Source organism: Hordeum vulgare, chromosome 2H, assembly GCF_904849725.1.
Source record: "Hordeum vulgare subsp. vulgare chromosome 2H, MorexV3_pseudomolecules_assembly, whole genome shotgun sequence".
NCBI classification, from domain to species: domain Eukaryota; kingdom Viridiplantae; phylum Streptophyta; class Magnoliopsida; order Poales; family Poaceae; genus Hordeum; species Hordeum vulgare.
The window spans coordinates 110444729-110457916 of NC_058519.1; positions in this window are offsets into that span (position 1 = coordinate 110444729).

Genomic DNA, 13188 nt, shown 5'->3' on the forward strand with positions numbered 1-13188 from the left:
TCTGATGATGCGTGAGTAACTAGATGGCTTCTTCTCTCTCTTGGATCTTCAATACAAAGTTCTCCATGATCTTCATGGTGATCTACCCGATGTAATCTTCTTTTGCGGTGTGTTTGTCGAGATCCGATGAATTGTGGATTTATGATCAGATTATCTATGAATCTTTTTTGAGTTTCTTCTGATCTCTCTTATGCATGATTTCATATCCTTGTAATTCTCCTCGAGTTGTGGGTTTTGTCTGGCAAACTAGATCTATGATTCTTGCAATGGGAGAAGTGCTTGGTTTTGGGTTCATACCGTGCGGTGACCTTACCCAGTGATAGACGGGGTAGCGAGGCACGCATCATGTTGTTGCCATCAAGGGTAAAAAGATGTGGTTTTCATCATTGGTTTGAGATTATCCCTCTACATCATGTCATCTTGCTTAAGGCGTTACTCTGTTCGTCATGAACTCAATACACTAGATGCATGCTGGATAGCGGTTGATGTGTGGAGTAATAGTAGTAGATGCAGAAAGTATCGGCCTACTTGTCTCGGACGTGATGCCTATATGTATGATCATTGCCTTAGATATCGTCATGACTTTGCGCGGTTCTATCAATTGCTCGACAGTAATTTGTTCACCCACCGTGATATTTGCTATTTTGAGAGAAGCCTCTAGGGAACACTATGGCCCCCAGGGTCTACTCCACACCATATTTTCAGCCTTACACTTTTTACTTCGTTGCACTTTCCGCCTTCAGATCTCACTTTGCAAATAATCTTGAAGGGATTGACAACCCCTTTGAAGCGTTGGGTGCAAGCTTGTTTGTGTTTGCGCGGGTACTCTGGACTTGACGAGACCCTCCTTTTGGATCGATACCTTGGTTCTCAAACTGAGGGAAATACTTACTGCTCCTGTGCTGCATCACCCTGTCCTCTTCAAGGGAAAAACCAACGCAAGCCGAGTCTCCATCAACGTGTCAATTTCTCGTGCTGTTGATTGAGAAGTAGCAGCCGGCTCGAAGAATGCTCACTCTGGCGTTGAGAACACCTGTCGTGCCTGCCATCGCCCTTCCGGCCGGAAGTTCAACGTGAGGAAGATCCCTCGGTTTGATGATGACCGCTGAGGTTACGGCGCGCTACGGGATTGGGTCCCGGAGACTCCGACTGAGCTTGACTGGGGTCTAGCCGTGTCTGGTGCTCGTTGGCGGCGTCAAGGAGTTCGTTGACCCGCTTCTCCAGAAAGACGCGCTCCTCGCCCTCCAAGCCTAGCATTTCTGCCATGGCCGCCTGGGCCGCCCATAAGTTGGCAGCAGGAGTCTCGTAGATGGGCTGCTTGCCGCTTAGAATCTCGGCAATGACACGGTCGCGGCCGCGGACCGCGCCAAGCCGGCTAGGGCCCTCGGAAACCGGAGTGAGGCCATAGGAAGAGTTATACTCACGCTGCGTGACCTCCATCCGGCGTTTAGCTGCGGCGATGGCAATGCCCTCCCCCAAGATCTGCCTGCGAGCCTCCTCCAGCGAGGCCCGCGCGTTAGTGGGGTTCGTGGAGGTGGCGATGGGTGTCTTCAAGCCGGTGAGAGCGGCCTGAAGCGTATCGGCGGAGACAGCAGCGGGCTCACCAGTGTCTGCTCATGACTTGCCACGAGCCTTGCCGGTGCCGGCGCCGATAACCATCACCTCCACAACACTTGAGACAGTAGTGACGTGATACGGGGTAAAGAGCCCCACAAACGACTTAGGACCGTCAAAGACGAGTACATTGTTGGGGTACACGTTGAATGTAGGCGTCTCAACGATAGAGAGCCTACTGAAGCTGGCGCATAACGCCTCGACATCAAAGTCCTCGCCAGGGTAGCGAGGACCATCGCCGAGATGCAAATTGCTAAGGAGAACGCTGAGGTTCTTCATAGCAGCGACCATGACGCTGGGGAGTGACTCGTCGTCGGACTCCCCGTCCAAATCCGTATGACGGACTGGGACGTCGATCATCATCGGTGAAGCCTCATCGTAAGCAGGCTCCATGGGCATGCAAATCGGTCCGGAGGCGATGCATCCGACGGTGTAAGAGCAGGGCCCCACCCAGCGCATGAAGCGAGCCGATGCCGGGGACGGCCCCATGGTGGGCGCCAAATGTCGGTGTTTACTCACAACATAAGCCATGGGTAGGCTAAAGATGGCGGGAACCGAAGTGGCACCGGAGGGCGCTAGGAACAAGGATGGTACAAGCATGGAACACACGATGTACCCAGGTTCAGGGCTCTCCGTAGAGATAATACCCCTAATCCTGTCGGAGTGTATGATGTATGAATGGGACTACAAAGTGCTCCTGGAGCTGTATTGCGGAGGAGGAAGAAGGAGTTGCCGGCTCGCGTCTGCATGGAGGGGGGTCGGGGGGTTTTATACACGAACCCACCGACCCACAATATGGATAAAAGGTACAAGTGTGGGGTCCGGCTAGCAGCCTCGCCGGCTGGCTAGGTGGCCAACGGGGTCTTGTCTTGTCGCCTCAGGGGCCCGCCGGCTGCGAGGTCCCGTCTTGCTGTGGGACCCACCGACTAGCCAATAAGGCTCTCGCATAAGGTTGATGGAGGGCACGTGTGGTACGTCCGGCGTCATCCAGCGAGGATCCTCATGGGCAGGCAGTACGGCCGTCTCCACTGTTCCCATGCCGAGTGCAGTAATGGACTGAGAGTTTGACGGGCCGACATTGTGCAGGGTGATGGATCAGAGCCGGAGGAGGTCAGCGGCGTGGCCACCGACTCTTGTACCTGCCGTGCACCCCGATCGAGTACCTTTGCTGACGCGTAGCCACCTTTAACCGTAGGGTCTCGTCATGACCTACGGTTTGATGTGACTTGTGATCCCTAGCAGGCTAGCCTACTTGACTAGCCAGCCTAGGCACGGCCGCCTTGCCCCTAGCCGGCTGGTTTGGCCTAGGCGGCCAGGGAGAGGTAGCCGTCTGGCTTCTAGCCGACAGGTGCTTCCTGGCCGGCCAGAGAGTTGGACGCCTTGCCCCCAGCCGGCAGGTGCTTCCTAGCCGGCCAGGGGGACTTGGCCTTTACAAAATGGTTCTTGTTGTTCCTTCTTGGCCGAAGGAAAAGGAGTAGGATTGATGAGCCTACCCCGGGGTTATCCCCCCGACATAGAGCTACTTCATATCATCCGTTGCTGCTATTTGTGTTTGGCGTGACTCCATTAGTGTTCTAGGCTCGCGTCTCTAGTATGGTCTAGCCTAGGACCAACATAGTACCGTCGTTGAGCATTTATTCAACATTGCATCTCTAAATTGATTATTGATACTATTTTGCTACCATATATTAAGCCTTATTAGCACCACATATTTCTACACCGTGCATACATACGTTTACCTGGTAATTGCTTTACTCAATCTTCAGAGATATTGACTACACCGGTTGCCGATCACCACCTGCTGTTGGGTAAGAACTGGTAAGAATTTGAGATTGGCTTGATGGATTTGTGACACACCACCACCACCACCACTTCCTAGTAGTTCATAGGAACAATATTTTTGGATTTTGTTTTTTCTACTAGTCATGAAAGGATCCACAATTGTCAATCCATGGGCTTCTTCGATCGTGGGAGATGTGCCACCAAAACAACCGTTCCGAGAGGTGCATAGAGATGCAAATACACATGATCAGGTTAATGTTTCTATACCATCATTTAATGACCGTTTTAGACCTGCTTTATATATTGAATGGGAATTTGAAATAAATGATATATTTGCTTCCCATAATTTTGCTGAACACAAAAAAGTTAAGGTTGCGGTTGGTTCTTTCATAGGTTATGCTTCAGTTTGGTGGTGCAAATATTGTCGATTACACCCTAATTATATACCTACTACTTGGGATGATTTGAAACTTGCCATGAGACACGCATTCATTCCTACTTATTATACTCGTGGCATGATTAAAAAGCTACAACATTTAAAACAAGGTAGTGGCACTGTAATGAAATATTATGATGATTTACAAACGACCTTGTTGCATTCCTCGTTAGAAGAAAGTGAAGAAGATTTTATGGATAGATTTTGGGGAGGATTAAACCATGATATTCAGGAGAGACTAATTCATGAAAAGCGTTATCCTATGGATCGTTTGTTTCGTCTTGCTTGCAAAGCTGAACAGGAAATAAAACGACGCGTTGCCCACAAGGAGAAAGAGTGCAAGGTGCTTATTCCAAGAGTTGATATGGTTGTTTCTTCAACTACTGGGCGTACGATGACGACCACATTAACTGTTGTGAGGGCTATATCAACTTCACCATGTGACACGTTACCATCGAGAGTGGCTACATCATCTGAGTTGATCATAAGAGGTAATGACAAAGGTACTTATCTTCCAACTCCACATGAGTATGATGAATGCCTTGTCAATTGCATCGCCTATTTTAGAGAACTACGTTGATGATTTGACTTTGCCGTCTGATCAAAAAACTACAATATCAAAAAATTTGAGTGCACCCATTGAATTAACTATTGTTGAGAAAGAACCATGTGAATAAGGGAATAAATCAAATTTGGATAAACTATCTTTGAAAATAATTGTGCCAATGTTTAATCATTTTGATATGACCTCCAATCTTGGTGATGATTATATGTCAAATGACATGTTGCATGTTTTCTTATTTCAGCCTGTTGTAGCATGTAAATTTTCTTAATCATTTTGACATGACATGTTGCATGTTTTCTTATTTCAGCCTATTGGGATGGTTTAGTGATGAGCATTGTCAACCTTTTGATATACATAAGAGCTTCACTTATATGTGCAAACTGAGTTGCAATATTTTCATGCGTTCTACTTCTTGTGATAATATTTTGACATTATTTTTCATAACCTATGAAATTTACTCATGTATACATGTGTCATATGTGCAAAAACCAAGGAAAGTAAAAAATGGATGACATATACATACACAACATATACACCTTGTCTCTTTTGTTAGCCACATTTCAGATTAAGCAGCACCGAGGACAGTTTTATTTTCAAAAAGGGAAGGATGATGAGGACATGAAGACCTTGGATATTATCACAATCATTGCATATGTTTATTTATTTGAGGTGATTTCTAATAAAATTCATGCAATAATTTATTTATGTTATCCGGAACAAAAATACTTCACCTGTTTTTGTTTTATGCCTAAATGCAGAATGGCCGAACACTTTTATGAATCACATGTGATGACAAGGAAAGAGGAAATGGTTGAATACTATTCAAAAGGTCCTCTCATGTCAAAGGAAATAATTATTTGCTGTTCAAGAAATTCTCTCACGTTACTTTTAGCCCAAGAGAAGATAGATTCCAAGTCTTCACGTTATGGACTCAGATTCGGACTGCACAAACATGCCTGTACCAAAATGATAAGAACTTTTACATCCGGAATTCGAATTGGGTGATTCTTTTTGGGATGCAAATTAGATTTTATGGGCTTTCGAGCCCAATTGGAATCACCTTCAAATTCGTCGGGAACATGGAGATAGCTTCCAAACAATCTGATGTTGCACCAGAATCCGAGTCAAACTACAAGCCCATAGGCCTTCTACCACCTTTGGTTAGTTTTAGGCTGCCTTAGGACGTCCTCCCATCTCCTTGGCCACCACCCCTTGCTCCTATATAAGTAGATCAACCTAGTAGCTTTTTGCTTGAGATTTGTTTAGTGAAAAGTTAGCCATTGCAAATTCGTGTACTTCGTTTGTGTCCAACGATCAGACTAAGACCGCTTTCGGATCCCCACCCTTATCAATACTTCATCTATATTTGTACTATTCAGATTGCAATATCATATTATTTCTTGTTCTTCGATTGCTTGCAGGAATAGACCTTCGTGGTCAGGTTGATCGTGCTCCGGCGTGGTCAATAACCTCTTGGAGATTGGTTTAGCGATTGCTAAGGCGAAACATCATGCACGTTTGTAGTCAGATCGTCAAAGTCGTCTCCACCAAATCGATAGTTATCATCTCATCGAAAGATCGGGACCTTCCCTCTATCATATCCCCAACATTAGGCCTGAGACTGACTTGAATTTATTCACATTAATAGACTTCACTTTAATCTTGGCGGCTCATATGCAACCCAGGTTTTGTCTTCCAAGGCAGAAATGCCGGCTTTAAATGTTGCGTGAAGCTCTTGCTCTGTTTGTCAGTGACGTCACCCGCCCCAAGATTTTAGGGATCTTAGTGACATCATTCCAATGGATTTCTTGTCTTATCTACTAAGCCCGAAAATCAAGGCACCATCAGTTCAGAGATTTATTGCGCCTCCTCGATTCCCAGCCTACCGTTTTCACTTCAGCCCTGGCCTTTAAATACTCATGAGGGCATATTTTATTTTTACCTCGCCCCCATCTTATTCTTCTTGTTCGACCCCGTACCTTCACCGCGCCGGCGCTAGAGAATCCCCATCATCAGTCAATCTGGTCCAGGACCCTTTGTCGTACTCCTGCTCCTTCGAGTCGCGGGTCTTCTCTACCGCCATCAGCGCTGTCAGGTAAGTTCTCTCATTTCCTAGATTCATTTGTGGATCCACCATGGTTTAGTAGGGTTCGTCAGAGTTCATGTGTATTCATCGCCATTATAGACTTTCTTAGTTCTTCGATGAAACTTTCCCCACTATTTACGTTGCAGTAGATATAGGGATCCATTTCCTATAATTCTTCTGAAATGTCCTGCGGAATCGAGATTCAAATAATGAACTGTCATTGCTCCATATTGTACTGTCATCCAAGCGCCACTGTTTTTTTTTCTTTTTATGGAACCATTGGTAGATCCATATTTTTATGCCCTTTGGTAGAAATCTGTTTGTTCCACTCTTAGCAGAAACTAAACTCACTATTCTCCTTTAAGCCGCCTTTATGCTCACACGGCTTCTTTGATGCGATCGTAACTCACCATCTTGGTAAACCGTTTTTATGTTAGGGCGACTTGAACCTTGTAGGCTACTTTATTTCTTGAATCCCTTGCTTTTTCAAAACAATTCGTGTTCATCCAGATAACCCGCCAACATATTTGTGCAACTCTTTTTCTTTCGTGAACCTGAAATTATGTCAAAGCCTTCCAAATGCGACTGGCTGCGGTCAGAAATTTACTATAAGAAAGAGAACTTTCACATACAAATATATTATTTGGACATCCTTTATGATTGTGAATACCCATTAATTATTTTCAAAATTTCTCAAATAGTTGAAGTTGGAGAATGAAGACAATGTAATGGTTATGTTTGGGTACATTTGCATAGAAGTCATATAGTTATGGATCCGCCAACATGTGGTGCTTGTTTAGAACCTTTTGCTAGCTAAAACATCGTACTAAGTGGAGATACTACTTGTGAATCCAAATCCTTGAACCAAGTTTCTTCCATGATAGTCCACCATACCTACCTATATACGGTATTTACTGCCATTCCAAGTAAATTTGCATGTTCCACCTCTAAACATAGAAATAAACATCTATTTTGTGTGCTCGTACCGCTCATGGAGCGACGGGGCGGTCATTATCTTCCATGCTAAGAGATTTATTCTTAAGATGAGTGTTTATTCACTTGTTGTTGCATGAGACAGGGTGCTAAAAAGGATGCCCAGTCCTGCAAAATACAAAAATAAATAAACAAGAACCCCCTAGAAAGTGTTTGGATGGTACCCGTGGATACAGCTAGCCATGGAATGTGTTTGAATGGTGGAGGGGGTAGAATTTCAATACTGTTTGGGAAATGCCAATAATGTGATTAGCATGGAAGATATTGAAAACTCTATTGTGATGTTGAGAGGAAAGTCACACAACCCAAAATTACATATTCATCTATATTTGAAAAGAATGAGCTCACGCACCTCTGCAAAACCATGCTTCCCTCTCCGAAGGGACAATCTGTTTACTTTCATGTTACTTACTTTTCGTGTTGAGTCAACTTCTTATTCCAACCTCGGTCTATTAGTTGGGAAGCACCATGTGGTGGGGAAATATCCAAGCATACATATCCACTCAAATACATTTGATCAAGATTAATTATTGTTGACAATTACCTTTATGGTAAATATGTTGGGAGGCAAAACATTAAGCCCCTATCTTTCTTTGTGTTCGATGAATGATATTTGTTCTAAAAATACACTTTGAGTTTGAGCAATCATGGAGACTATATGATAATTGATTATGTGGAGTTCTTACTTAGACTTGATGATACATTGAAATTGTTTGATGACTAAGAACATATGATGTTGAGTTTCAAGAGAATGCATTGTTTGAACCATGATATGTGAACTGATTGCTACTCAGTCATAATGATTTTTATGAAAAATTTGCTGGTTATGATGATAGAAAAAGTGCTTAGAATTATCATTGATCAAACTTATATCCTACGCTAGCATTCACACTTCATAAATTATTTCTTTTATCATTTACCTACTTGAGGACGAGTAGGAATTAAGTTTGGTGATGCTGATACGTCTCGAACGTATCGAAAATTTATGATGTATTCATGCCATGCTTGCCTATGTTTACAATATTTTTATATGGTTTTGGTGAACTTTATATGATTTATTTAGAACTAACCCGGACTGACGTTGTTTTCAGCAGAATTACCATGGTGTTGTTTTTGTGCAGAAAATGAAAGTTCTGAGAATCACTCGAAACTTTTTTATATCTTTTTCTCGTTATAAGCAATATTGGAGCAATGAACCACCGAAGGGGAGACACCTGTGGGCCACAAGCCAACAACCCCCCTAGGTTGTGCCCTGATGGCTTGTGGGTCCCACATGGCTCCGTTTGGCGTGATTCCAATGCTGAAAAATCATATATATACCTGAAACCCCCAAAATAAGAGAGAACTTCCCCTCCGCCATCCCAACTCTCTGTATCAATGAAAAACCCATCTGGAGCCTTTCGAGTACCCTGTTGGAGAGGCGAAATCATCTCTGGTGGCCATGTTCATCATCCCGACGAAGGCCATGACGAGGAGGGAGTAGTTCACCCTCGGGGCTGAGGGTTTGTACCAGTAGCTATGTGTTTGATCTCTCTCTCTCTCTCTCCCTCTCTCTCTCTCTCTCGTGTTCCTGAGATGTCCCAATCTTGATGTATCATGGGCTTTGTGAATATAGTTGGATCATATGGTGTTCTTCCCTTTCTATCTTGTTGTGATGAGTTGAATATTTGCCTTTGAGATCTCATTATGTCGGCTGGCGGGTCGCCCCGGAGCCGAAAAGGGAGGGGCTCTGCCCCGAGCCTGCTTGTGCGGCACGAGCCGGCCAATGGGAGCTGACGCTGGAGGGGCAAGGCTCGCCCCGATGTTTTTCAAAAGGGGCACCAGCCACTGTGTTGCTAACCCGGGGTGTTCCCCTAAACATTAGTCCCCGAAGCCGGAGAGACCCACCGGCTCGAGGTGATGGGCCTCATCGGCTTGTCCCCCGTGATTGTTGTTCGTGAAATTTGGGAGCCAGATCGCCCGTCTACGCGCAGCATCCGGGGACCCGGTCGGTCGGCACCGGTCGACGCGCGGTGATGCATCGGTTGCGTGGAACATGGCCTCCACGTGTCGCCCGTAGCAGGACGAGCCCTGCCAAGCCACACAGTTGACAAGACAAGACAATGGGCCGGGGCCCGCCCGGCCTTGACCTCGACCCACATTGGGATTTGTTGCGCACGTGGCCGGCGGTTGGTTTCCCCACGCGCGTTAATGGACCCGTGCGAGGGGGGGGGGTATCATGCGCAACTGATCCACTCCCCTACTAATGGCTTGAGCGGTTTAAATGGATGGGTGGGGCAGAGGGCAAGCCTTCTGCCCTCATTGCCCCCGCCCCATGTCTTCCTTGATGCGTCCTACTCACAAGGAAGGAGTGAGAGAGATATAGCTCCAGCACACATTGCCCGGCCTTCACCACTCCGAGTTGACGCTCACGATGTCCGGTACCCAGCTGTGCAACTTCTTCTGTGCCGCTCATGCCGCCGCCGCACCTGAGCCTGCCTCGAGCCCAGCAATGGGGAGCACGGGCACGTGTGACGGTAGCGACGTCGACGAGGACTACATCGACCATCTCCACCTCCACCGGGCCTCGTGAAGGAGCGTCTCGCCGGGGCGGAGTGCGTCGTGGCGCCCAAGGATGGAAAGGTGGTCATCTTGCTCAAGCATTTTGCCCACGGGTTTAGGCTGCCCGCAAGCACCTTCTTCTGCCGGATCCTCACCCAGTTCGGGCTACAACCCCACCACCTTGGGGCCAACTCCATCCTGCAGCATGCCGCCTATGTCGCGCTGTGCGAGGGATTCATCGGGATCGATCCACGGTTGACCTCTGGTGTCGACTCTTATACCTCAAGAAGCAGACCGTGGAGGACAAGGCGAGAGGGACGAAGGAGATGACTGCTTGCGAGGCGGCCTTAATCAACAACCGGCTCGGAGCCACCTTTCATTGTAGGAGTCGGTGAAGAACTAGCAGCGCTCATTCTTTTATGTGAAGAACGTGGACCCGACACTGGACTACATCAAATTGCCCCTTCGTCAACCAGCCGCCAATTGTGCAGCTGAACTGGGGGATGGACCCATGGCAAACCGATGCGTAGGTGAACCAGGAGTGCACCCGACTCACGGAGCTGACCGAGGCGGAGGTCCTCAAGGTCGTCGACCTCATGAACATCATCATTGCGTGCCCGATGCTGCCGCTGCAACACCGCCCGCACCGCATCTGCATCATGGGGGACGATTCTCCATGTGCCGGCTCTCCACGAAGGAGCTGAAACCCATTGCCATCGCGACTTCGCGAGGCGGGTGAACATGATAGCCACCACCAAGCTCCCAGAAGTGGGGTGGCAATGGGGGCAAGGCCCTTGCAGCCATGCGCATCCGCCTCCCCAGGTACGCAGCACACCGTCTCCCTTACTTTTCATTACTTGTGACCGGCTCTAAAAGACCCGCGGCCCGGCCCGAACGTAGATCTTCGCAAACCTGCATGATTACGGGGAGACAATGGCCGACAGGGCGGAGTCTGATGCCGAAGAGATGGAGGACTTCAAGGATGTGGATCCGGCGGACGAGGAAGTTGAAGCCAATGAATCAGGAGCCGGCGGGTCCAATCCAGCTGTTGAGTTCCCCTCCTCTTTTCCCTTTTGAGAATGGACGGACGATGATGACTATGAGTTTGAGGAGGCGCACGATGTAGCAGAGTTGGATGCTGTGGAGGACGATGCCTCCGTGCCGAGGAGGCGGACCAGGCAAACCGGCCCCATAGCAACGCCCGGCGAGTCAGAACATAGTTAGCTCCCGACTGGACGCGAAGCACGTGGCTAGGGTGCAACCGGGTGGTAGACACGGAGGAGGCGGGAAGAAGGCGCACGTCGCCCCCACTGGGCCAGTGCCGATGCGTGCAGTCCCCACGACCATTGGGTGAGTCGTTCATTTTGTTTTTCTTGGTCTTAGTTTGGCTCTTTTTCCTTCATTCCTTCTCTCAACTCACCCTCTACGCCGCGCAAGACCCCACGCACCCGAGGGAGGGTGGGAGAGGTGAGAGAGACCATCGATTGTGGCGTCGAGGCGTGCGGGAGGAATGCGGGCGCCGAGGAGGAACAGTTGCGTGCCGCCTAGCAGGAGCAGGAGGCCGCCGAGCAAGAATTGACGACGAAGGAGCATTGCCGGTTGGAGGAGGCGGGAGTGCGAGTGAGCCCACGGTGGCTCGCGTTGAAGATAGGGCGGATGACTGGGCGTTGTGGGTTTATAGCTCGACCACGTCGCCGCTGCATGAGGAGAGGCACTCAAAGAGGGTGCACGACCCGGAGCGACGGGCCGAAGCCGCTGCCCAGGACGCAGAGGAGGCGCGTGCAGCCACCGATATGGTCATGTCCCCCAATGATGGCAATCCAGAGGCGAGCGCACCGCCGGAGCCAGAATCCGACAATGCGGGGGCCCCAACATGAGCCGGACTGACGACGTGGGAGCTGGACAATACGGAACCGGAGTTGGCGGTGTCTCGGAGGTTGTGGTCCCCGAGTCGGCAAGGGTCCCCGAGTTGGTTCTGTGACTACACCACGGGACCAGGTGTCTTGGTGCTGGAGGACGCGCCATCTCTCGGCACCGGACCCCTTATGGTGGTGTCGAGGCTGTCAGCCCCGAGCGGCGCCAGCACCAGCTCCCGGACCCAACCATAGAAGTCATGGTCGGTGGCAAGTGATGCCACCAGTGGGGCTTCCCCGAGTTCCCTCACAGCCACGGTGATCGCGCTCAAGGCCGAGTTTGTCGATTGTCACGTGAAGATGAGGTAAGCCGCCTAGGAGACACAGAGCCGGATGATCCACCTTGAGAAGTCTGTGGCAGTAAGTGCCACCATGTGTTTGCTTTGTTTTTGCTCTCTTCCATATGCTTTTCAGTGGGGGCGTGCTAGTGCACCCACTGGGTGTAGCCCTCAAGGCTCGGGACGGGTATGAGGCAGACGTGTCGAGTCTTTATGGAGCATCCTTCATCATTTATCATCTATAGCGCCATCACGACCGCCGGGTGGTTGCGTTCAACAAGCTGCTCGCACTGCATCGGGAGGCCAAGGGTTGGCTGGCCGCCAAGGAGGCGGGCCTGGAGCAAGTGCAAGGTATGTGGTTGCTAGCGTTTTCTTCCTTTATTTTCTTATGGGGAGCTAACCCTGAAGCATTGGTTTGTTGCATCCCCTGCCCTTGAGTCGTATGCCCTTTCGCATCGGCTGGTTGTAGCCAGCTAGCAGCACGACTACCTGTCCGCGGAGTACAGTTGGCTGCGTGAGGAGGTGATACGTCTCCAAGGCATCTATAATTTTTTATTACTCCATGCTATTATATTATCTGTTTTGGACGTTTTATATGCATTTGTATGTTGTTTTATATTATTTTTGGGACTAACCTATTAATCTAGAGCCTAGTGCTAGTTTCTGTTTTTTCCACGTTTTTGAGTATTGCATAAAATGAATATTAAACAGAGACCAAACAGAACAAAATCTCTGGAAAGATTTTTCTTGGACCAGAAGACACGCAGCAGACTTGGAGTATGGGGCAGGGCAACTGCCGGGAGGCCACAAGCCTACAGGGCACAAGCCTGCAGGGCGCGCCCTGGCTTGTGCCCCCCCCCCCCCCGTAGGTCTCCAAACCCTATTCCTTGGCCTATAAATTCCCAAACATTCTCGTATCGCCAAAAAGTGCGACGAAATACTTTTACGCCGTCGAAGCCTATGTTCCCGAGAGATCCAAT